Source organism: Macaca thibetana, chromosome 14 (genome assembly GCF_024542745.1).
Source record: "Macaca thibetana thibetana isolate TM-01 chromosome 14, ASM2454274v1, whole genome shotgun sequence".
In the NCBI taxonomy this organism is placed as follows: Eukaryota; Metazoa; Chordata; class Mammalia; order Primates; family Cercopithecidae; genus Macaca; species Macaca thibetana.
The window spans coordinates 6,618,937-6,645,036 of NC_065591.1; the positions used below are offsets into that span (position 1 = coordinate 6,618,937).

Here is a 26,100-nt window from a genome sequence, read left to right on the forward strand (position 1 = left end):
TGTTCCAAGTTAGAAAAGGCAGAGAAATCTCCCCCACTTGTGACCATTTTTTTTTTTTTTTTTTTTTTTTTTTTTATGAGACGGAGTCTCGCTCTGCCGCCCAGGCTGGAGTGCAGTGGCCGGATCTCGGCTCACTGCAAGCTCCGCCTCCCGGGTTCACGCCATTCTCCCTGCCTCAGCCTCCCGAGTAGCTGGGACTACAGGCGCCCGCCACCGCGCCCCGGCTAGTTTTTTGTATTTTTTAGTAGAGACGGGGTTTCACCGTGTTAGCCAGGATGGTCTTGATCTCCTGACCTCGTGATCCGCCCGTCTCGGCCTCCCAAAGTGCTGGGATGACAGGCTTGAGCCACCGCACCCGGCCACCATTTTTAAAGAAGAATAGAGTGGGGTGGTCACTGAAGCTGAAGAACATGGAGGTGGTCGACAACCAGTAGCCTTTCTATCGAAAGCATTAGATCCGGTTGCCAGTGGATGGCCACCGTGTGTTCAGTCTGTAGCAGCCACAGCAATACCAGTTGAAGAAAGTAAGAAATAACTTTTGAAAGGTATCTAACAGTGAGCACCCCTCACCAAGTTAAGGTGATCCTAAACCAAAAAGCTGGGAGATAGCCTACTGATTCTAGAATCTTAAAATATGAGACTATTCTATTAAAAAAAGATGATTTAACATAATTCCCTAAATCCAGCAGGCTTCTTAACAGGAAACCCACTGATTAAAAAACAACATTTGTGGTTAGATTTAATTGACTATCATACAAAAGTTAGGCCAGATTTAGTAGAGACCCCTTTTAAAACAGAGCGACATCTATTTATAGATGACTCCTCCTGGGTAATTGAAGGGACACGACATAATGGATATGCTATAATTGATAGAAGACCTTACAAGGAGTAAAATCAGGAAGATTACCAAATAGTTGGTCTGCTCTATCTTGTGAGTTATCCACACTTAGGCCCTAAAATATTTACAGAACCAGGTAAAAACCATCTATACTGAGGCTAGATATGCCTTTGGGGCATCTCATACATTTGGGAAAACTGGGGCCAGGCAAGGACTAATTAACAGTAAAGGTAAAGAACTTCCTCATGAACTGCTAGTTGTTCATGTTTTTAATAGTCTTCAATTACCTGAAGAAATAGCCATTGTCCATGTTCCAGGACACCAACCTAACTTTTCTTTTAAAAGTCGAGGAGACAATCTTGCAGACCAAAGAGCAAAGCAGGCTGCTGTTTCTGAGACTCGCATTTTTCATTCAACCCCTTTTCTCCCTTCTCCTACTATAGTTCCTATTTTCTATCAAGGCGAAAAAGTCAGCAAAGATTAGAGCTCAAAAAAAACTCAAAAGGGAGATGGATACTTCCAGATCAAAGAGAAATGTTATCTAAGCCTCTTATAAGAGAAATTTTGTCCCAACTACATCAGGGAACTCATTAGGGTCCCCAAGCTATGTGTGATGCAGTTCTGTTTATGGATGTATTAAAATTTATACTTTATCCAAACAAGTTACAGTTATTTAATTTGCAAAAAAATAAAAATAAACAAACCTTAAAAAAATTATCCCTTAGAGGAAAAAATCCAGGACTAAGGCCGTTTCAAAGTATTCAAATTAACTATACTAAAACGCCCCCAATTAGTGGCCTAAAATATTTATTAGTAATAGTAGATCATTTTACCCACTGGGTAAGAGCCATTGTTTTTTCAGGTGCAACTGCCAGTAATGCAGCCAAAGTCTGAATTCAACATATTGTACCTAGGTTTAGATTAACAAAAAAAAAAATTAATTCAGGCAGTGAAATCCATTTTACTGCATGTGTTATTATCTAGTACAGGCCCAAGTACTAGACATAAAGTGGGAATATTGGCTGGACGCGGTAGCTCATGCCTGTAATCCCAGCACTTTGGGAAGCCGAGGCAGGTGGATCACAAGGTCAGGAGATCGAGACCATCCTGGCTAACACAGTGAAACCCCGTCTCTACTAAAAATACAAAAAATTAGCCAGGCCTGGTGGCAGGTGCCTGTAGTCCCAGCTACTTGGGAGGCTGAGGCAAGAGAATGGCGTAAACCCAGGAGACGGAGCTTGCGGTGAGCAGAGATCATGCCACTGCACTCCAGCCTGGGTGACAGAGCTAGACTCCATCTCAAAAAAAAAAAAAAAAAAAGTGGGAACATCACATTCCTTGGCATCTATCCTCTTCAGGGGGAGTAAAAAGGATAAATCAAACTCCTAAAAATCATGTAACTAAATCAGTCCTGAAGACTTGGTTGCCATGAACTAAAAGTCTTCCTATTGCTTTATTAAAAATTAAAACTGCCCCTAGGAAAGATGTTGGATAGTCCCCTTATAAAATGTGTAGATTACCCTACTCACATTCTTCTTCTGATGTCCCTAGGTTTTTATTAATTGTTATTTATGGGAGGAGGGATTTGAACCCCATGGGTATTTGATATCTAGCTTTGAATTTATTTGGTATACCTTGTGGAATCCTAGTTGCATCTAAATAAACATGGGGGTCAAAGGACCCAAGAGGGGCTTCTCTTGTTTTACAATGTCGTGGGTTTTTTTTGTTTGCTTGTTTTTCTGGTTGATGAAATGCCAGGGTAAAAGGGACAGCCAATTGAACTACAGTACAAATACCGCTCAAATTATTTGGCAGAGTGTCCAGTAAAGGTCCTCCACAACACCACTATACATCTGCTTGGGGATGAATAAGGGCTGACTGATGGTCAGCTCTTGGAAGTGCCTGACCTTACCGCATCTTGTTAGGTTTCTAAGAAACACTAAATTTTCCCCTTATCTTGAGAGACACAAAACAAAAGTGGTGTCAGAAGATGGAGGCTGGATGGCCCTTCGGGGCTCTTTCAACACTTCAACACTCTAGAACACTGTGTGCCCATAAGCAACCACTCCGCATTTCCCACACCTCCATCCCCTGGCAACTGCCAGTCTGCTTTCTACCTCCGGGGATTTGCCCATGCTGGCCATTTCATACAAATAGGACCGTACAGTATGTGTCTGGTTTCTTTCACTTAGCACAGTGTTCTCCAGGTTAATCCAGGTTGATTGCAGCATGTGTCTGTACTTCACCCTTTTTTCAAACATAGACTTTGTTTTTCAGAGCAGTTTTGGGTTCACAGCCAAACTCCATTTGTTTTTTTTTTGTTTTGTTTTGAGATGGAGTCTCGCTCTGTCGCCCAGGTTGGAGTGCAGTGGCGTGATCTCGGCTCACTGCAACCTCTGCCTCCGGGGTTCAAGTGATTCTCCTGCCTCAGCCTCCCAAGTAGCTGGGACTATAGGCATGTGCCACCACACCTGGCTAATTTTTGTATTTTTAGTAGAGACAGGGTTTCACCATGCTGGTCAGGCTGGTCACGAACACCTGACCTCAGGTCATCTGCCTGCCTCGGCCTCCCAAAGTGCTGGGATTACATGTGTGAGCCACCACGCTTGGCTTCCATTCGTTTTTATGGCTAATATTGCCTTGTCTGGATAGGCCACATTTTGTTTATCTGTGATGAACCCTTGGATTGTTTTCACATTTGGGCTGTTGCGAATGGTACTGCTGTAAACATTTGTGTACAGGTATTTGTTTGCATGCTTATTTTCAGTTATTTTGAGTATATACCTGGGAACACAATCATTGGGTCGCATGGTAATTCAATGTTTAATTTTTGAGGAGCCACCAGGCTGTTTTCCATGGCAGGCACACCATTCCCCATCTCCACCAGCAGCATCTGAGGATTCCAATTGCTCCACATCCTTGCCAACACTTACACAAAATCAGAGCCCTCACAAATACTGTATCAGTCAGTTCAGGCTGCTGTACTGAAATACTATAGACTAGGTGGCTTAAACAGAAATTTATTGGCTGGGCACGGTGGCTCACACCTGTAATCCCAGCACTTTGGGAGGCGGAGGCAGGCGGATCACCAGGTCAGGAGATCCAGACCATCCTGGCTAACACAATGAAACCCCATCTCTACCAAAAATACAAAAAATTAGCCGGGCATGATGGCAGGTGCCTGTAGTCCCAGCTACTTGGGAGGCTGTGGCAGGAGAATGGCATGAACCCAGGAGGTGGAGCTTGCAGTGAGTGGAGATCACGCCACTGCACTCCAGCCTGGGCGACAAAGCAAGACTCTGTCTTGAAACAAAACAAAACAAAACAAAACATAAATTTATTTTTCATAGTCTGAAGACTGGGAAGTCCAAGATCAAGATCAATGCTGACTGATCTGGTTCCTGGTGAGGGCCCTCCTCCTGACTTTCCGATGGCTGCCTTCTTGCTGTCTCCTTATATGGTACAGAGAGAGAAAGAGAGAGAGAGAGAGAGAGAGAGAGAGAGAGATCTGGTGTCTCTTCCTTTTCTTTCTTTCTTTCTTTTTTTTTCCCGAGACAGAGTCTGACTCTGTTGCCCAGGCTGGAGTGCAGTGGCCCAATCTTGGCTCACAGCAACCTCTACCTCCTGGGTTCAAGGGATTCTCCTGCCTCAGCCTCCCGAGTAGCTGGGATTACAGGCGCCTGCCATCACGCCTGGCTAATTTTTGTATTTTCAGTAGAGAAAGGCCAACTATGTTGGCCAGGCTGGTCTCAAACACCTGATGTCAGGTGATCCGACCGCCTCGGCCTCCTAAAATGCTGGGATTACAGGTGTAAGCCACCGCACCTGGCCTCTTTTCTTATAAGGAAGAAAATTCCATCAGGGACCCCACACTCAGGACCTCATCTCAACCTGATTACCTCTCTGAGGTCCAGCCTCCTAACATCATCATATTGGGCGTTAGGGCTACAACATGGAAATTTAAGGGAGATAAAAACATTCAGTCTATAGCACTACCTAACAGCATGGACTCAAAATATAGAAATAAAACATCAACAGAATTAGGAGGAAAATTTGCCCAATCCATGCTTCCTTCAGGGACAAATAGGTCAAACTGGCAAAATAGTAAGGTAATAAAAGATTTGAACAACAGAATTAGCAAAATTGAGCTAATGGAAATATATATATATGGCAGAGAGGGGCATGTTGTTTTTGAGCACACATGAAACAGTCATAAAATTGATCACATACCATGCACCAAAGCAAGTCTCAAGAAATTTCAGGCCAGGCATGGTAGCTTACGCCTATAATCACCACACGTTGAGAGGCCGAATAAGGTGGATCACCTGAGATCAGGAGTTTGAGACCAGCCATGGCCAACATGGTGAAACCCTGTCTCTACTAAAAATACAAAACTTAGCCAGGTGTGGTGGCACGTGCCTGTAGTTCTAGCTACTCAGGAGGCTGAGGCAGGCGAATCACTTGAACCCAGGAAGTAGAGGTTGCAGCGACCTGAGATCATGCCACTGCACTCCAACCTGGGTGACAGAGTGCGACTGTCTCAAAATAAATAAATAAATAAATAAATAAATAATAAATAAAAGGAAATTTCATGAATCTGGCTATATATATGAGATTTTTTGACTATAAGGCAATCAAGTTAAAATGGATAATAAAGCAATATCAACAACCATACATTTGAAAGGTAAAATATATGCTTCCACATAATGTGTAGATTAACTAAGAAATTATAAAGGAAATTAGCAAATGTTAATACTGAACAATAATGAAAATATCAAAAACTTGTGGAGTGGAGAGATATGATGCCTAGAGGAAAATATATCTCTCTAAATATTTATATAAGAAAATCAGTTCGACACCAGCCTGACCAGTATTAGAAAACTGGAAAGATAATAAATGGCCTCCTGAAAGAAGCATTATGGGCCAGCTACCTGGGTGCAAGATGGGTCATGGGGGTACCATATCCCCATCTATATATATACTCAACCACATCATAAGGTTGCAGGCGGTCCTAGAAATTATAACCAATGAAACATCAAGGGCACTAGATTTATTGGCAATACAAGCAACACAAATGAGAAATGCTATATATCAAAATAAATTGGCTTTAAATTACCTCTTAGTCTCAGAAGGAAGAGTATATAGAAAATTTAGTTTAACCAACCTTTGCCTACAAATCGATAATAATGGCTAAGCTGTCATGGAAATCACAGCTAAAATGCACAGCTGGCCCATGTTCCAGTTCAGACTTGGTCCGGGTGGTCCCCGGATTCCTTGTTTGGAGGATGGTATTTCAACCTTTGGAAAATTCAAAACCCTCATTGGTGGGTTCTAACTTATTCTTGGCATCTGCCTCATCCTCCCCTGCCTTTTACCCCAGTTTATTAAGAGTATTCAGTCAACTATAAAGGCAATAGTAACCCAAGACACTACCACACAGTTGTGGCATTAACCAGATATCAGCCACTGCCAGTAGAGGAAGCAGCTCAGCTCCACGAAGAGGTGTCAAATAGTGGTGCTTTCTATCAATACCTTTGTTATAAAAAGCACCAAAGGGGGAAAGTGAAACAGTAATAAAAATAAATTAAAGAATATGTAAGCAAAAACTCAGCTGTATATAAGAAAACCCAAGTTCCCCTGAGAAAGAGAAAGAGCTGGAGTCCTTTAAAAATTAACTGCCTGCTTTTCTGTGACTAGTGAGCCTCATCTCTCCTCCTTTCCCATGCATTGTGAAGACCCTGTTTCCCCAGCTGTGCAGCTGCAAAGTCACTAGACAGATAAACTCAAGTTGTAAAACATGTTTTTCCTTGAAAAGTAAGAAATGGGCCGGGCGCGGTGGCTCAAGCCTGTAATCCCAGCACTTTGGGAGGCCAAGACGGGCGGATCATGAGGTCAGGAGATCGAGACCATCCTGGCTGACACGGTGAAACCCCGTCTCTACTAAAAAATACAAAAAACTAGCCGGGCGAGGTGGCGGGCGCCTGTAGTCCCAGCTACTTGGGAGGCTGAGGCAGGAGAATGGCGTGAACCCGGGAGGCGGAGCTTGCAGTGAGCTGAGATCCGGCCACTGCACTCCAGCCTGGGTGGCAGAGCGAGACTCCGTCTCAAAAAAAAAAAAAAAAAAAAAAAAAAAGAAAAGTAAGAAATGATGCAATGCATGTCTCAATTAATTAAATAATTGTCTTTGTTTCTCGCTTCTGTAATATGCTTCCCCCTGCACAGATCTCCCCCTGCCCCACAAAATGCTTAAAAGGTAACTTAACTCAGCCGGGCATGGTGGCTCATGCCTGTAATCCCAGCACTTTGGGTGGCTGAGGCAGGTGGATCACCTGAGGTCGGGAGTTCAAGACCAGCCTGGCCAACATGGTGAAACCCTGTCTCTACTAAAAATACAAAAAAACTAGCCAGGCGTTGTGGCAGACGCCTGTAATCCCAGCTACTCGGGGGGCTGAGGCAGGAGAATCGCTTGAACCAGGGCTGTGGAGGTTGCAGTGAGCCGAGATTGTGCCATTGCATTCTAGCCTGGGGGACAACAGCGAGGCTTCACCTCCTCCCCCCCAAAAAAAGGTAACTGAACTCTTCGTTCAGGGCTCAGTCCTTTGAATATTAACCTGACTGGAGTAGTGCACCTAAATAGTAAATATCCTTCTCAACACCATCGGTCTCTCTGATTTCTTGTCAATCCTGCTACAGTATGGTGAAATCACGCCTCTACTAAAAATACAAAAATTAGCTGGGCATGGTGGCACACACCTGTAGTTCCAGCTGCTTGGGAGGCTGAGGCAGAAGAATCACTTGAAACTGGGAGGCGGAGGTTGCAGTGAGCCGAGATTGCGCCACTACATTCCAGCCTGGGCAACAGAGTGAAACTCCATCTCAAAACAAACAAACAAACAAACAAACAAACAAAAATTAGCCAGGCATGGTGGTGTATGCCTGTAATCCCAGCTACTTGGGAGGCTGAGACAGGAGAATTGCTTGAACCTGGGAGGTGGAGGTTGCAGTGAGCCGAGATCCTGCCACTGCACTCCCGCCTGGATGACAAAGCAAGACTCTGTCTCAACAAACAAAAAACAAAAAACAAAAAAAAAGAAAGAAAGAAAAAGAAAACATCATGCCTGTAATTCCAGCATTTCAGGAGGCCAAGGCAGGCAGATCACCTGAGGTCAGGAGTTCGAGACCAGCATGGCCAACATGGTGAAACCCTGCCTCTACTAAAAGTACAAAAATTATCCTGGCATGGTGGCAGGCACCTGTAATCCCAGCTACTCGGGAGGTTGAGGCAGGAGAATCACTTGAATCTGGGAGGCTGAGGTTGCAGTGAGCTGAGATTGTGCCACTGCAGTCCAGCCTGAGTGACAAGAGTGAGATTCTGTCTCAAAAAAAAAAAAGAAAAAGAAAAAAAAGAAAAAAGAAAACATCAAAGAAGTACAATTAATTGTAAACAATAAGATGCTTTTAAAAAGCTATAGAGTAAATCTAAGAAAATAAAAGAATAATAGGAGCAAAAATATATGAAATAGAAAACAAAGCATAAGAGATAGGATCAACAAAATAGATGGTTCTTTTTTTTTTTTTTTTTTCCTGAGACAAAGTCTTGCTCTGTTGCCCAGGCTGGATTGCAGTGGTGCAATCTCAGCTCACTGCAACCTCTACCTCCTGGGTTCAAGTGATTCTCCTGCCTCAGCCTCCCGAGTAGCTGGGATTACAGGCACCGCCACCATGCTTGGCTAATTTTTGTATTTTTTTTAGTAGAGATGGGATTTTGCCATGTTCACCAGGCTGGTCTTTAACTCCTGACCTCAGGTGATCACCCACCTCTGCCTCTCACAGTGCTGGGACCAATATTTGCCAACATCTGGCAAGGCTGATCAGGATAAAAAATAACTATACACAATGTATACGTATCAAGTCATCGCATGGCACACTTTGTATTCAATCTTTATTTGTAAATCCAGTTTTTAAAAATGAAAAATAGTAAAAAAAACACACAAAACAAAAATAACTAACTGATAATAGGACATAATAATAGCTACAGTCAAAATGTTTAAAGGGAAAGAGAATTCTGTAAATAACCATGAATAAATTTGAAAACTTAGAACGCATTGGTAAATTTCCCAGGGAAGTGTATATCTTACAAAATTTGACACAGGAAGAAACAGAGAGCCTGAATTGACATCTGACCATTTAAAAAATTGCACCAAGGCCAGGCACGGTGGCTCATGCCTGTAATCCCAGCACTTTGGGAGGCTGAGGCAGGAGGATCGCTTGAGCTCAGGAGTTTGGAACCAGCCTGAGTAGCATAGCGAGAACTTGTCTCTACAAAAAAGCAAATGAGTTGAACGTGATGGTGCATGGCTGTAGTCCCAGGTACTTGGGAGGCTGAGGCAAGAGAATCGCTTGGACCCGGGAGGCGGAGGTTGCAGTGAGCCGAGATCATGCCACTGTACTCCAGCGAAGTTGTGGAGACGAAGATTTTATCATGCAGATGAATCCTCCAGGAAGCAGGCTTGAAAGAGAATAGATTGTGAATGTTTCTTACCAGACTTAAGAGTGTGTTCTATCAGTAATTCCAAAAGGGAGGAGGGTATAATGAAGCAGATCCCGCCCCTACTTCCCATCATGGCCTGGCCTGAACTAGTTTTTCAGGTTAAGGTTAGAATACCCTTGGCTGAGAGAGGGGTCCATTTAGATGATTGGGGATTTTAGAATTTTATTTCTGGTTTATTGTCTTCCCCTTCTGGCCAAGATTTGCCAGAGGCAACATCAATGGCCACCAAAACTTTTATTTTGTCCCCTGGCATTGCCAGGGCAGCATGACGGCCTGCCCCGGGTCCATCCTGTCCCTTGGTGGGACTCCCTATGGCCAAGGGACATAAAGTCAAAGATTTATAGCCAATTTAAATGTTCTAGGAAAGATGGACATGAACAGGCATTCACTAACCCTTTTTTTTTTTTTTTTTTTTTTTTGAGACGAGGTCTCACTCTGTCACCCAGGCTGGAGTGCAGTGGCATGATCTTGTCTCACTGCAACTTCTGCCTTCCAGGCTAAAGAAATCCTCCCGCTTCAGCCTCCCAAGCACCTGGGACCACAGGCGTGCACCACCATGCCTGGATAATTTTTTTGTACAAACAAAAAGCCAAAGGTGAGGTTACAAAATTGACTTTATCTATCTTTAACTTCTATGTATTGAGCTACTGTAATCTTGGTTTTAGTTATAGACTTATAGCAATTAACTATACAAAACATAAGCATTATTATAACCTTTTAAGCTAAGGAATTTAGAAACTTCTGTTGTGCTGCAGTGCTTTTTGTGGCCTTTTAGTAATTTGTTCTAAGATGGTTGGAAAAACTTTAAAAAATATATATCTATCTGCATAAATCTCATAACTAGGAGTATTATACCCAGGAGGCTTTGTCACAAGGTATCTTTATATCCATTCAGTAAAATTGTCTTTTAATTCTACAGGAAGCAGAAAATTCTTTATGGTTGGGAATGGATGAAAAAGTGCCTATATGGCTTGGCTGTGTCCCCACCCAAATCTCATCTTGAACTGTGGTTCCCATAATCCCCACGTGTGGTGGGAGTGACCTGGTGGGAGGTAATAGAACTATGGAGGCAGTTTCCTCCATGCTAATCTCATGATAGTGAGTAAGTTCTCACGAGATTTGATGGTTTTATAAAGGGCTCAGCTCTCATTCTTCCCCTTCCTGCCGCCATGTGAAGAAGGATGTGGTTGCTTCCCCTTCCACCGTAACTGTAAGTTTCCTGAGACATCCCTAGCCATGCAAAACTGTGAGTCAATTAAACCTCTTTCCCTTTTAAATTACCCAGTCTCAAGTATGTCTTTATTAGCAGTGTCAGAACGGACTTATACGGTGCCACATATTAGCTCAGAAGGCAAAAGTCCCTTTGTCTGCCAGCTGTTTAGGCATTTGTGTACCCATCCTTGATTTGGAGGATCTGAGCTAATACTATCCCTCAAACCCTGCCCTTACAATGTACATACCCACCTCTTCCACAACAGTTCCTGGGCCCAGAGGGAGGGTGCTTGTATAGTTTCAGCAGCAGGGCATTTACGGTAAAAAGCAGATTGGGCCCAGCGGGGTGCCAAATGAGGGAGATTAGCATCTCTAGTCTTCAGAATACCACTATTCTGGTTTCCTTGGAAGTAAAACAAGGAGAGATAAATAACATTAATAATTTGACAATTGGCCAGGTGCGGTGGCTCACATCTGTCATCCTAGAACTTTGGGAACCCGAGGCAGGTGGATCACTTGAGCCCAGCAGTTTGAGACCAGTCTTGGCAACATGGCAAAACCCTGTCTCTGAAAAAAAAAAATACAAAAATTAGCAGACCCTGGTGGTGTGTGCCTGTAGTCCCAGCTACTCAGGAGGCTGAGGTTCGAGGATTGCTTGAGCCCAGGAGGCAGAGGTAGCAGTGAGCCAAGATCATGCCACTGCACTCCAGCCTGGGTGACAGAGACTCTCTCTCAATAATAATAATAGTATTTTGACAATTAAAAGAGTATTTGTGTGTCAGAACAGAAAAAGGAACCTATTCTATCAGGGCACCAACTAAAAATATGAAGAAAAATTATAATCTGGTACTCTTTGTTTTTCTTTTCTTTTTGAAATGGAGTCTCACTCTGTCGCCCAGGCTGGAGTGCAGTAGCACGATCTCGGCTCACTGCAAGCTCCACCTCCCTGGTTCAAGCGATTCTCCTGCCTCAGCCTCCTGAGTAGCTGGGATTACAGGTGCACGTCACCAAGCCCGGCTAATTTTTGTATTTTTAGTAGAGATGGGGTTTCATCATATTGGTCAGGCTGATCTCGAACTCCTGACCTTGTGATCCGCCAGCCTCGGCCTCCCAAAGTGCTGGGATTACAGGCATGAGACACCGTGCCTGGCCTCTAATCTGGTTCTTTAGAGGCTTATTGTAGCCAAGAGATAATTCATGATTCAATCTGCACTCAGAAACAAAAGTCAGGGCTGGAATCTAGTAATAAGTGTTATAATTTTCCTTTGAAACAGTTTCTCTTTCTAGCCCTCCTTTTGTACCAAAGAGAAATTATAGTAAGATCAATTTATGTGCAAAATAAGTTTTAGGCTTATTATACTTGGTCTGATTTTTTCACATAAAATGCAACAAGAATTGATTGGTCGTATAGGCTCTTATTAATTTTGCTTTGCCATACTTTACCTAAAAATATGTTACTCCAGTCAAACTCTTGGTTTAAAAAAAAAAAAGAAAAGAAAGAAAAAAGGAAAACAAAAAAGAAGAAGAGAAAGAAAACCAGTGTCTCCAATTGCCCTGTTTTAAAAGAAAAGACTCTTTCTAAACTTCTGCAAATAACTATATTGTCACAAAATCATGGTTTTCAAAGTTTGGAGAACTCAGAGAGAAAGGTAAATTTGCTCACACAACCATATTTTACCCAAATGTTCTAAACTATAAACAACTCAAAAGAAAACGATTTCCTTGACTCTTCCTTAAACAGAGTAGCAGCTTCTGCACAAGCTGTCGCATCTTCACCTTGGAATGGTCATTCACAGCCCTTGCTGAATGAGAGCTGTTTACCAGGCACTGTAGAATCTAGCAGCTCCTCATATAATTAGAGTCAGTCCTAGGGGGAAAAAAAAGAGATTTCCTGCTCATGAGAATCTCCTACTTACATCCCCAGATAGCAAGATCCTGTGCAAACCATTTTTATTTTTTCATGAAACTCTTTTGGGCACCACTATTTCCATTAGCATGGGGTAACTTTAGTTAGCATCCCACGGTAAGGCAGTAAGTGCCCTGCAAGAGGAAACTCTCCGGTCCAAAGTCCCAGCAGTCGTCACTGGGAAACGCACACAGGTTTTTGCCATAAGCTCCAATAAATGTTCCACAAAGGGCCATGAAGTGGAGGGTTTGTTTTGACTCACACTCCAGCTTCTACCCTATATTCTGTGGGCTCAGGAAATCTTACTAGTTCCCGTTCAGCGTGTCCAATTAACAGATTTACATGCCTTCAGTTTTATAGTACCAGGTAAGAGAAACAGCCCCCAGTCAGACACAATGACCATTTTCATAAGACACACAAAGCCTGTCTAAATATCTTAGATTTCATCATTCTATCAACCCATTCATTTTCATGATTTGGTCCCAGACCGTTTCTATCTTTCTTTCTTTTTGAGGCGGAGTCTTGCTCTGCCACCCAGGCTGGAGTGCAGTGGTGCCATCTGGGCTCGCTGCAAGCTCCGCCTCCCAGGCTCAATCGATTCTCCTGCCTCAGCCTCCCGAGCAGCTGGGATTACAGGTGTGTTCCACCACACCCAGCTAATTTTTGTATTTTTCAGCAGAGACGGGGTTTTGCCATGCTTGTCAGGCTGGTCTCGAACTCCTGACCTCAAGTGATCTGTCCGCCTTGGCCTCCCAAAATGCTGGGATGACAGGCATGAGCCACCGCACCTGGCCGATCTTTTATTTTCTACCCCCAGATCATCTTACCTTTTCTGGTGAAAAAGAATTTGAGTTCCCAGCAGAGAACTAAGTCAAGGGATTCGTGCCCTTTTTTGAATCTTTATCTTAATTTGCCTCAGCATTGCCCCAGGCAATGTCAGCTTTCTCATTATAATCTTTGTCTTTTGATTGTTCTTAAATTTCCCCAATCTGGGGAAAATGCAGAAAATTGACGTGGAGCCCTTTAATGTTGGGGGATCAGCATGGGCTCCTTTTGGTCCACCCAGACTTTGATGGTGTTGCAAAGACCTTTGTTGTAGCTCCATTAATTTTCGTTTTATTTATTTCATTTCTTAATAACCATCCAAAAATTTCCACCACCCTTCTGGGGTGAGTCCTTTGATTTCCCTTTTGCATTTCCTTTTTTTTGTTGTTAATTTGTAGGGTCCAGCCCCGCAGGGTCGGTGGTTTTTCTCCCCATGTGTGGAGATGAGAGATTGTCGGAATAAAGACACAAGACAAAGAGATAAAAGAAAAAACAGCTGGGCCCGGGAGACCACTACCACCAAGAGGCGGAGACCAGTAGTGGCCCCAAATGCCAGACTGCGCTGATATTTATTGGATACAAGGCAAAAGGGGCATGGTAAAGAGTGAGAGCCATTTCCAGTGATAGGTAAAGTCACGTGGGTCACGTGTCCACTGGACAGGGGGCCCTTCCCTGCCTGGCAGCTGAGGCAGAGAGAAAGAGAGGCGAGAGAGAGAGACAGCTTATGCCATTATTTCTGCATATCAGAAGCTTTTAGTACTTTGACTAATTTGCTACTGTTATCTAAAAGGCAGGGCCAGGTGTACAGGATGGAACATGAAGGCGGACTAGGAGCGTGACCACTGAAGCACAGCATTACAGGGAGAAGGTTAGGCCTCTGGATAACTGCGGGCAGGCCTGACAGTCAGGCCCTCCACAAGAGGTGGAGGAATAGAGTCTTCTCCGAACTCCTCCAGGGAAAGGGAGACTCCCTTTCCCAGTCTGCTAAGTAGCAGGTGCTTTTCCTTGGCACTGACGCTACCGCTAGACCACGGTCCACTTGGCAACGGGCGTCTTCCCAGATGCTGGCATTACCACTAGACCAAGGAGCCCCCTGGTGGCCCTTCCCAGGCATAACAGAGGGCTCGCACTTGTCTTCTGGTCACTTCTCACTATGTCCCCTCAGCTCCTATCTCTGTATGGCCTGGTTTTTCCTAAGTTATAATTATAGAGCAAGGATTATTGTAATATTGGAGTAAAGAGTAATTGTTGCAAAATAATGATTAATGATATTCATACATAATCATATCTGTTATCTATATCTAGTATAAATATTCTTATTTTATATTTTATTACACTGGAACAGCTTGTGCCCTCGATCTCTTGCCTTGGCACCTGGGTGACTTGCCACCCACATTAATTAATCTAATGTTTTGTTTTTTATTGATTGATTTTTTTTTTTTAGATGGAGTCTCGTTCTGTCACCTAGGCTGGAGTGCAGTGGCGTGATCTCGGCTCACTGCAAGCTCCACCTCCTGGGTTCACACCATTCTCCTGCCTCAGCTTCCCAAGTAGCTGGGACTACAGGCGCCTGCCACCATGCCCGGCTAATTTTTTGTATTTTTAGCAGAGACAGGATTTCACTGTGTTAGCCAGGATGGTCTGGATCTCCTGACCTTGTGATCCGCCCTCCTTCGCCTCCCAAAGTGCTGGAATTACAGGCATGAACCACCGCGCCTGGCTTTTTTTTTTTTTTTTTTTTTTTGACTTGAGTCTCTCTCTGTCACCCAGGCTGGAATGCTATGGTGTGCTCTCAGCTCACTGCAACCTTCACCTCCCAGATTTAAGCAATTCTCCTGCCTCAGCCTCCCAAGGAGCTGAGATTACAGGTGCACGCCATCATGCCTGGCTAATTTTTTTGTATTTTTAGTAGATATGGGGTTACATCATGTTGGTCAGACTGGTCTCGAACTCCTGACCTCAAGTGATCCGTCCACCTCAGCCTCCCAAAGTGCTGAAATTACAGATGTGAGCCACCGCACCTGGCCCCTAATTTTTTCCCCATAAGTTATTGGGGTGCAGGTGGTATTTGGTTACATGAGTAAGTTCTTTAGCGGTGATTTGTGAGATCCTGGTGCACCCATCACCTGAGCAGTATACACTGCACTGTATTTGTTGTCTTTTATCCCTCACCCCCCTCCCACTCTTCCCTCTAAGTCCTCAAAGTCCATTGTATCATTCTTATGCTTTGCATCCTCATAGCTTAGCTCCCACTTATCAGTGAAAGCATACAATGTTTGGTTTTCCATTCCTGAGTTACTTCACTTAGAATAATAGTCTCCAATCTCATCCAGATCATTGCAAATGCTGTTAATTCATTTCTTTTTGTGGCTGAGTAGTATTCCTCTCACCCAGATCATTGCAAATCCTGTTAATTCATTTCTTTTTATGGCTGAGTAGTATTCCATCATATATATCATATATGATATATACCATAGTGTGTATATATACCATATGTACCATATATATCATATATAGACCATAGTGTATATATATACCATGTATATATGTGTGTGTATATATATATATACACACACACACACACCATAGTTTCTTTATCTACTCTTTGATTGATGGGCATTTGGGTTGGTTCCATGATTTTGCAATTGTGAATTGTGCTGCTATAAACATGCGTGTGCAAGTATCTTTTTCATATAATGACTTCTTTTCCTTCAGGTAGATACGCAGTAGTGGGATTGCTGGATCAAATGGTAGTTCTTCTTTTAGTTCTTTAAGGAATCTCCACATTGTTTTCCATAAAAGCTGTACTAGTTTACATTGCCACCAGCAGTGTAGAAGTGTTCCGTGATCGCTGTATCCACGCCAACATCTACTTTTTTTTTTTTTTTTTTTTGAGACGGAGTCTCGCTCTGTCGCCCAGGCTGGAGTGCAGTGGCTGGATCTCAGCTCACTGCAAGCTCCGCCTCCCGGGCTCACACCATTCTCCTGCCTCAGTCTCCCGAGTAGCTGGGACTACAGGCGCCCGCCACCGCGCCCAGCTAGTTTTTTTTTTTTTTTTTTTTTTTTTGGTCTTTTTTAGTAGAGACGGGGTTTCACCATGTTAGCCAGGATGGTCTGGATCTCCTGATCTCGTGATCCGCCCGTCTCTGCCTCCCAAAGTGCCAGGATTACAGGCTTGAGTCACCGCGCCCGGCCTTTTTTTTTTTTTTTTTTTAGTGGCCATTCTTGCAGGCGTACAGTGCTATCGCATTGTGGTTTTGATTTGCATTTCCCTGATCATTAGTGATGTTGAGCATTTTTTCATATGTTTCTTGGCCATTTGTGTATCTTCTTTTGAGAACTGTCTATTCTTGTCCTTACCCCACTTTTTGATGGGATTGTGTTTTTTTTCTTACTGATTTGTGTGAGTTCGTTGAAGATTCAGGGTATTAGTCCTTTGTCAGATGTATAGATTGTGAAGATTCTCTCCCACTCTGTGGGTCGTCTGCTTACTCTGCTGACTGTTCCTGTTGCCCTGCAAAAGCTCTTAATTTAATTAGGTCCAGCTATTTATCTTTGTTTTTATTGCATTTGCTTTTGGGTTTTTGGTCATGAAATACTTGCCTAAGCCAATGTCTAGAAGGGTTTTTCCAATGTCATCTTCTAGAATTTTTATGGTTTCAACTCTTTGGTTTAATTCCTTAATCCATCCTGAGTTGATTTTTGTATAAGGGGAGAGATGAGGATCCAGTTTCATTCTCCTACATGTGGCTAGCCAATTATCCCAGGACCATTTGCTGAAAAGGGTGTCCTTTCCCACTTCATGTTTTTGTTTATTTGTTGAAGATCAGCTGCCTGTAAGTATTTGGGTTTAGTTCTGGGTTCTCTATTCTGTTCCATTGGTCTATGTGCCTATTTTTAGACCAATATGTCACTGTTTTGGTGACTATGGCCTTAGAGTATAGTTTGAAATCAGGTAGTGTGATGCCTCCAGATTTGTTCTTTTGGCTTAGTCTTGCTTTGGCTATGCGAGCTCTTTTTTGTTCCGTATGAATTTTAGAATTGTTTTATCTAACTCTGTGACGAAAGATGGTGGCATTTTGATGGAGACTGTGTTGAGTTTGTAGATTGCTTTTGGCAGTATGGCCATTGTCACAATATTGATTCTACCCATCCATGAGCATGGGATGTGCTTCCATGTGTTTGTGTCATCTCTAATTTCTTTTAGCAGTGTTTTGTAGTTTTCCTTTAGAGGTCTTTTGATTTCTTTGTTAGATATATTCCTAAGTTTTTTGTTTTGTTTTGTTTTGTTTTTGCTATTGTGAAAGTGGTTGAGTTCTTGATTTGATTCTCTGCTTGGTTGCTGTTGGTGGATAGAAGAGCTACTGATTTGTGTGAATTAATTTTGTATCCAGAAACTTTGCTGAATCCTTTTATCAGTTTTAGGTTGTTTCTGGAGGAGTCCTTAGGATTATCAAGGTAAACAATTATATCATCAGCAAACAGGGGAAGTTTGACTTCCTCTTTATTGATTTGGATGCCCTTGATTTCTTTCTCCTATCTGACTGCTCTGGCTAGAACTTCCAGCACTATGCTGAAGAGGAGTGGTGAGGGTGGGCATCCTTGTCTTGCTCCAGTTCTCTGAGAGAATGCTTTCAACTATTATGTTGGCTGTGGTTTTGTCATAGATGGCTTTTATTACAGTAAGATATGTCCCTTGTATACTGATTTTGCTGAGGGTTTTAATCATAAAAGGGTGCTGGATTTTGTCTAATGCTTTTTCTGCATCTATTGAAATGATCATGTGATTGTCATTTTTAATTCTGGTTAGGTGATGTATCACATTTACTGACTTGCCTGCATTAAACCACCCCTGCGTCTCTGGTATGAAACCCACTTGATCATGGTGGATTATCTTTTTGATATGTTGTTGAATTTGGATAGCTAGTATTGTGTTAAGGATTTTGGCATCTATGTTCATCAAGGATATCAGTCTGTAATTATCTTTTTTTTTTTTTTTTTTTTTTTTTTTTTTTTTTTTTTTGAGACGGAGTCTTGCTCTGTTGCCCAGGCTGGACTGCAGTGGCCGGATCTCAGCTCACTGCAAGCTCCACCTCCCGGGTTTACGCCATTCTCCTGCCTCAGTCTCCCGAGTAGCTGGGACTACAGGCGCCCGCCACCTCGCCCGGCTAGTTTTTTGTATTTTTAGTAGAGACGGGGTTTCACCGTGTTAGCCAGGATGGTCTCGATCTCCTGACCTCGTGATCCGCCCGTCTCGGCCTCCCAAAGTGCTGGGATTACAGGCTTGAGCCACCGCGCCCGGCCTGTAATTATCTTTTTTGGTTGTGTCCTTTCCTGGTTTTGGTATTAGGGTGATGCTGGCTTCATCGAATGGATCAGGGAGGGTTCCTTCTTTCTCTATATTGTGGAATTGTGTCAAAAGGATTGGTACCAATTCTTCTTTGACTGTCTGGTAAAATTCTGCTGTGAATCCATCTGGTCCTGGCTTTTTTGTTGTTGTTGGTAATTTTTAAATTACCACTTCAATCCCACTGCTCGTTATTGCTGTGTTCAGGGTATCTAATTCTTCCTGGTTTAAACTAGGAGGGTTGTATTTTTCCAGGAATGTATCCATCACTTCTAGGTTTTCTAGCTTATGTGTGTAAAGGTGTTCATACTAGCCTTGAATGCTCTTTTGTATTTCAGTGGTGTCGGTTGTAATTTTCATGTGTGTCCGTGTGAAGAGTCCACCAAACAGGCTTTGTGTGAGCAATAAAGCTTTTTAATCACCTGGGTGCAGGCGAGCTGAGTCCAAAAAGAGAGTCGGTGAAGGGAGATGGGATATGGCTGCTTTATAGGATTTGGGTAGGTAATGGAAAATTACAGTCAGAGGGATTGTTCTTTGGCGGGCAGAGGCTGGGGTCACAAGGTACCCAGTGGGGGAGCTTCTGAGCCAGGAGAAGGAATTTCACAAGGTAATGTCATCTGTTAAGGCAGGAATCAGCCATTTTCACTTCTTCTGTGATTCTTCACTTGCTTCAGGCCATCTGGATGTATACCTGCAGGCTTGGGCTCAGAGGCCTGACATTCCTGTCTTCTTATATTAATAAGAAAAATAAAATAGTGTTGAAATGTTGGGGTAATGAAAATTTTGGGGGGTGGTATGGAGAGATAATGGGTGATGTTTCTTAGGGCTGCTTCGAGCAGGATTAGGGGCAGGGTGGGAACCTAGAGTGGGAGAGATTAAGCTGAAGGAAGATTTTGTGGTAAGGGGGGTTGTTAGAAGAAGCATTTGTCATATAGAATGATTGGTGATGGCCTGGATATGGTTTTGTATGAATTGAAAAACTAAATGGAAGACACAAAGTCCAAATAAGAGCAGGAGAAAAACAAGTATTAAAGAACTAAGAGTTGGGAGGACCCAGGACATCCAATTGGAGAGTGCCCAAGGAGGTTCAGCATAGCCCTGACAGCAAATATTATTTATTTACTTTAAGAGGGAGTTAAGAGTGGCGATTTGGGATAGCACCAGGAGATATCAGCTGTGATGGCTTGAAGAAACAGTGTAAACCGGCAGTGTAAACAAGAGCAGTGCATTTATGAGTAGTTGAGAATAGTGAATAGGAGTATGACTAGACAGAAGAGAGTAGGGTTGACAAGTGTTTGGGGCACAGTCCAAGTTGGTCTGGTGTCTGGAATGAGACTGGGGCCTAATAAAATGGAGCGTCTATACAGGAGCTCAAATGGGCTGTACCCTATAGCATTCCAAGGACAGGCCCGAATTCTGAGAAGGGCAGGTGGTAAAAGTATTGTCCAATCCTTTTTAAGTTGGTGGCTGAGTTTGGTGAGGTGTGTTTTTAAAAGACCATTAGTCCGTTCTACCTTTCCTGAAGATTGAGGAAAGGTAAGGTAGGTAAGTGATATGCAGGTTTCACTGAATACCAAGAGCCTGAGAAACTGGTTGGGTGATTTGACTAGTAAAGCCCAGTCCGTTTTTGGACTGTATAGAGGTGGGAAGGCCAAACCGAGGAATTATGTCTTATAGAAGGAAAGAAATGACCATAGTGGCCTTTTTAGACCCTGGGGGAAAGGCCTCTACCCATCCAGTGAAAGTGTTTACCCAGACCAAGAGGTATTTTAGTTTCCTGACTTGGAACATGTGAGTAAAGTCAATTTGCCAGTCCTGGGCAGGGGCAAATCCCCAAGCTTGATGTGTAGGGAAGGGAGGGGGCCTGAATAATTCCTGAGGGGTAGTAGAATAGCAGATGGAACACTGAGAAGTGATTTCCTTGAGGATAGATTTCCACGATGGAAAGGAAATGAGAGATTCTAAGAGATGGGCTAGCGACTTGTAACCTATGTGGAAGAGGCTATGAAATGACGACAGAGTAGAACGGGCCTGTGAGGTTGGAAGGAGATATTTTCCTTGGTCTAAGGACCATTTGCCTTGTGTGGGAAAAGATTGATAGGTGGCAGTTTCAGTGGGGGAGTAGGTGGGAATGATTGATGAGAAGGAGAAAAACTGGCTGTGAGGGACAGAAGTTGGAACGCTAGCTGCTTTTTTAGCTACCTTATCAGCATAAGCGTTGTCCTGAGCGATGGGATCTGATGCCTTTTGATGGCCCTTGTAGTGAATGACTCCAGCTTCCATAGGAAGTAAAGCAGCCTTGAGAAGAGTTGTTATTAAATGATGGAGGACCCTTGCATAGTGAGGAAACCTCTTTTGCCCATATAACAGCATGGGGGTGGATATGGAAGGCGTATTTAGAGCAGCAGGATATGGAAGGCATATTTAGAGTCAGTATAAATATGGATGGGTAGTACTTTTGCGAGAGTGAGGGCTCGAGTTAAGGCAATGAGTTCGACTTGCTGAGAGGTAGTGGATGGGGTCAGAAACTATGTGCATCAGGTGTGAGGAAGAAAATAGATTTTGGAAGTTATGAGAATTGTAGAGAGTGAGTTGAGCACAGTTTGTGATTTTGAGTGAAGGGGTGGCCTGCCCCTCCACACCTGTAGGTGTTTCTCATCAGGTGGGATGAGAGATTGAGAAAAGAAAGAGACACAGAGACAAAGTATAGAGAAAGAAAAGTGGGCCCAGGGGACCGGTGCTCAACATACGGAGGATGGGCACAGGGACCTGTCTCTGAGTTCCCTCAGTATTTGTTGATCATTATCTCTACCATCTTGGAGAGGGGGATGAATAGGTAATAGTGGGGAGATGATCAGCAGGAAAACATGTAAACAAAGGTCTCTGTGTCATAAATCAGTTTAAGAAAAGGTACTATGCCTTGATGTGCACTATACAAATATCTTGGTGCATTAAAGAGCAGTATTGCCGCCAGCATGTCTCACCTCCAGCCCTAAGGTGGTTTTCTCCTATCTCAGTAAATAGAACATACAATCGGGTTTTACACGGATTCCATTCCATTGCCTGGGGACGAGCAGGAGACAGATGCCTTCCTCTTATGTCAACTGCAAAGAGGCCTTCCTCTTTCACTCATCCTCCTCAGCACAGATCCTTTATGGGTGTTGGCCTCGGGGACAGTCAGGTCTTTCCCTTCCCATGAGGCCATATCTCAGGCTATCACATGGGGGGAACCTTGGACAATACCTGGCTTTCCTAGGCGGAGGTCCCTGCGACCTTCCTTCTGCAGTGTATTGTGTCCCTGGGTACTTGAGATTAGAGAATAGCAATGACTTTTAACAAGCATACTGCCTTCAAGCACTTTTTTAACAAAGCATATCCTGCATAGCCCTAAATCCATTAAACCTGGAGTCAACACAGCACATGTCTCTGCCAGCACAGTTGGAGCCAGGGTTACACATTAACAGCACCTCAAGGTAGAAGAATTTCTCTTAGTACAGAACAAAATGGAGTCTCTTATGTCACTTGTTTCTACATAGACAAAGTAACAGTCGATCTCTCTTTTCCCCACATTTCCCCCTTTTCTTTTCCACAAAACCACCATCGTCATCATGGCCCGTTCTCCATGGTGGTCGTCGTCTCTTCGGAGCTGGTGGGTACACCTGCAGACTAACAACAGACAGAACAGGCACACAGGATTAATATGAAATTTACAATAGTAGAACTTCCGATGGTCTTAACCCAAGTGACAGGGTTAAGATTTGCGAGGCCATCAGCAACTCCTGCTATTGCCTCAGTTCCTGGTACCAAATTTAAATGGGCTTTTGATGCTTCAAAAATTTGTTCCTTTAATTTGGAAATGTCTAAAGTGAGATTATCTTCTCTTCCCTGTAGGTAGTGTCTAACCATGTCCCAGTGATGCTCAGACTCGTTATAAACTCGGGGTGTAGTACAAAAATCTGATGTATTCCAGTCACACTGTAACTAGAAACAATGTTCTAGCTCATGAACCTATCTCCCATCCAAATGATAGTTTGTCTAAGATCATTAATTTGATTTGCCTATTTTTGGTCAATACCAGATTGTGAATTCCACAATCTTGTAGAATTCTTTTGCCAATCGTTAACAAAGTTTACTGTCTGAACATAAGAGTGCAATGCAACTCCTGCCACAGTGGCCATAGCTGTGATTGCAATTAATCCCATAATCACTACAATTCAAGTAAAAATGAACCTCTTGTATCTATTTAAAATGACTTTTAATACTTCAGTCAAAATATGGACAGATGGCGAGGCCTCCCACGGTCGGTCCATGGACACAGGGATCCACATGCCTTCTCTTGCTCTCACTAGCAGAATACAGTGCTGCCAATTAAAAGTTGAATCAATGCAAGTAAACAATCTGTAATTTTCACAGGTTATAGTTCAGGAGTCTGGTGTAATAACTATATTTCCTACAACTAGCATATAAGGGGACTTTACACAACTTTGCAAAGGAACTGTTAGACTGGAATTTAGGTCGATAGTATAAAATGGCTTATGATCTCTTGTTTCTATAGTTTGATTTCCAGACCAAATTTTAATGCAGTATGAGGCCACGGTAAGCCTCCATAATTCTGGATGTTCAGGACCAGAAACAGGACTTACTATTTTTGGTCTTGGAGTAGAGATTCCTTTTTCTCCCCATTCCCAAGGGTAGAAAGATTAATTTTTTGGGCTTATGTTTGTCTATACTTTCTGTTAAGTCACTATTAACAGCTGGACTCACTTGTGCACTGGGACACGGTTGAGTTGGTCCTGTGCAATTGTGGTAGAATTGACCTCGGGGTGCCCAATCTATAATAGTTCTGAATTCATTGTTTTGTAATGTCACCACACTATCCGCCACACATTCTTCCCAAACTACAACTACTGTGCCTTTTGATCCTTTGGGAATTTCCTTGGGGCAAGGTTTCCCCTTAGGCCTAAATTTTAATGATCTTTGATAAGAAAAGTCCTGTAAATAATTTACCTGTGGCCTGAGTGACATTCCACTTACCGTGTGATAAGTAAATCTACTGGTGGGACTGACAGTAGGTACCTCTACCAACCAATTTTGGATTGCAGGCATTAACATCCTGGTGCTCTCCCTAGGCAAATAGGAGGATAACGATACCCAGTGGAAATATTTATCATCATTGCTTCTTCCTCAGGTTTGGCAGGGCAACGATCATCTGTGGGCCAGGTACCCACACACTATTATTAACATATACTTCAATAGGATTATCCATCCATGTGACTGCCCGAATTAAGGGCGGGAAAGGCACACAGGCCCAGTAGGTATAATTCGCTGCAGCTGCTCCTGCAGGCATGGGGAGACTTCCCATCGTTGATAAAATCATCAAAGCTGCAAGCAGCATGCTCTCTGGAGTTTGTGTCACCTTTGTGTTCTCTAGGCTTTTTTTTAGCTAACTGTGTCAGCTTCTTTAATTGTGCCCAAGTTGGCGGCTCCACTTTCTTGGTGGATGGCGACTTCGTCTGTTCTTCTGACATCACCATTTTGTCCATCTTGCGCGTCGATGGTGCTCGATTGCAGTGTTTCCGTCTCTGTGGAGGTGCTTTTCTTTGCATCTCCGATGGGTCCATTGTAGAACTTTTAAATGTCTAGTGGGTATCCCAACAGGAAGCTGATTTTCTCCTGGTGAAACACAAGCAAAACCTCTTCCCCAGGTTATCACCTTCCCTATTTCCCATGTCTTATTTTTGTTGTCTTTCCACCAAATCAGTTTTCCTTCATATGGGCTGTTCTTTTTTCCAGCAAGACGTTGTTCTGCAGAAGTAGTAGTCTGATTTCTATAAATGTTTAAAAAATTTAAAGTATAGAGTGCTAGATTAAGTTGCATCTGGGGAGTGGTACACTCCTTACTGTCTCCCACTTCTTTTTGTTTAACTAATTGACGTTTGAGTGTTCTATTAGTTCTTTCAACTATGGCCTGTCCTTGGGAATTATAGGGAATTCCTGTTGTATGTGTAATTTTCCACTGATTTAAGAATTTTTGGAAAGCTTTACTACAGTATCCTGGTTCATTGTCAGTTTTTTGTTTTGTTTTGTTTTGTTTTTTTGAGATGGAGTCTTGCTCTGTCGCCCAGGCTGGAGTGCAGTGGCCGGATCTCAGCTCACTGCAAGCTCCGCCCCCCGGGTTTATGCCATTCTCCTGCCTCAGCCTCCCGAGTAGCTGGGACTACAGGCGCCCGCCACCTCGCCCGGCTAGCTTTTTGTATTTTTTAGTAGAGACGGGGTTTCACCGTGTTAGCCAGGATGGTCTTGATCTCCCGACCTCATGATCCGCCCGTCTCGGCCTCCCAAAATGCTGGGATTACAGGCTTGAGCCACCGCGCCCGGCCTCATTGTCAGTTTTAATGTTTTCTGGAACTCCCATTACAGTAAAATAAGATAATAAATGTTTTTTAACATGGGAAGTACCTTCTCCTGTCTGGCAGGTTGCCCATACGAAATCTGAGTAAGTATCAACTGTCGCATGGACACATGATAATCTTCCAAATGAAGGTACATGTGTGACATCCATTTGCCGTAACACATTAGGACACAGACCTCTGGGATTAACTCTTGCCTCTTGAGTGGGCAGGGGTAGGACTTGACACTGGGTGCAATGTTGTACAATATCTTTTGCCTGTTCTCATGTGACATCAAATTTGTTTTTTAATCCTGCTGCATTTATGAGTCAAAGCATGAAGTTCTTGTGCTTTTATGAATGCAGACGACACCAGTAAGTCAGCTTGTTCATTTGCTTTAGTTAGAGGCCCTGGTAAATTAGTGTGTGCTCGAATATGAGTAATATAAAATGGGAAATTTCTTTTTCTTACAGTTTGTTGTAATAAACTGAACAGCTGGTTTAACTCATCATCCATGCTATATTTAATTAGAGCTGTCTCAACATCCCTTGTAGCCTGTACTACATATGCAGAATCTGATACAATATTAACAGGTTGATTAAAATCTTGTAACACTGCAACCAACTCTGCCCTTTGGGCCGATTGATATTGAGTTTTGATGACTCGCTCTTTTGGCCCGGAGTAAGCCGCTTTTCCATTGCTGGAACCATCAGTAAACACTGTCAGAGCATTTTCTAAAGGTTTATGTCTGGTAATTTTAGGTAAAATCCAGGTAGTCAATTTTAAAAACTGGAAGATTTTTGTTTTTGCCTACTGATTATCAATAACTCCCACAAAATCAGCAGGACCAATCTGCCATGCAGCAGAATTGATAAAGGCTTGTCTAACTTGTTCCTTGTTTAAAGGAACAACTATTTTGTCTGGGTCATTTCCACACAATTTTATTATTCATAATCTTGCCTGACCAATTAATATAGCTATTTGATCCAAGCACAATGTAAAAGTCTTCATTGTACTGTGAGGAAGAAATGA

The 26,100-nt window shown here is 43.1% G+C and overlaps 2 protein-coding genes and 1 pseudogene across 2 annotated transcripts in view; 1 reads left to right on the forward strand and 2 right to left on the reverse strand.

The window, feature by feature from the left end:
- Positions 1–26,100, forward strand: part of NUDT8 (nudix hydrolase 8) — a 162,157-nt gene that overhangs the window by 74,224 nt on the left and 61,833 nt on the right. The window lies entirely within an intron of this gene.
- NDUFS8 (NADH:ubiquinone oxidoreductase core subunit S8) overlaps positions 1–26,100 on the reverse strand; it is a 150,602-nt gene that overhangs the window by 67,169 nt on the left and 57,333 nt on the right. The window lies entirely within an intron of this gene.
- On the reverse strand, positions 22,258–24,323 carry LOC126935431 (endogenous retrovirus group K member 19 Rec protein-like; annotated as a pseudogene).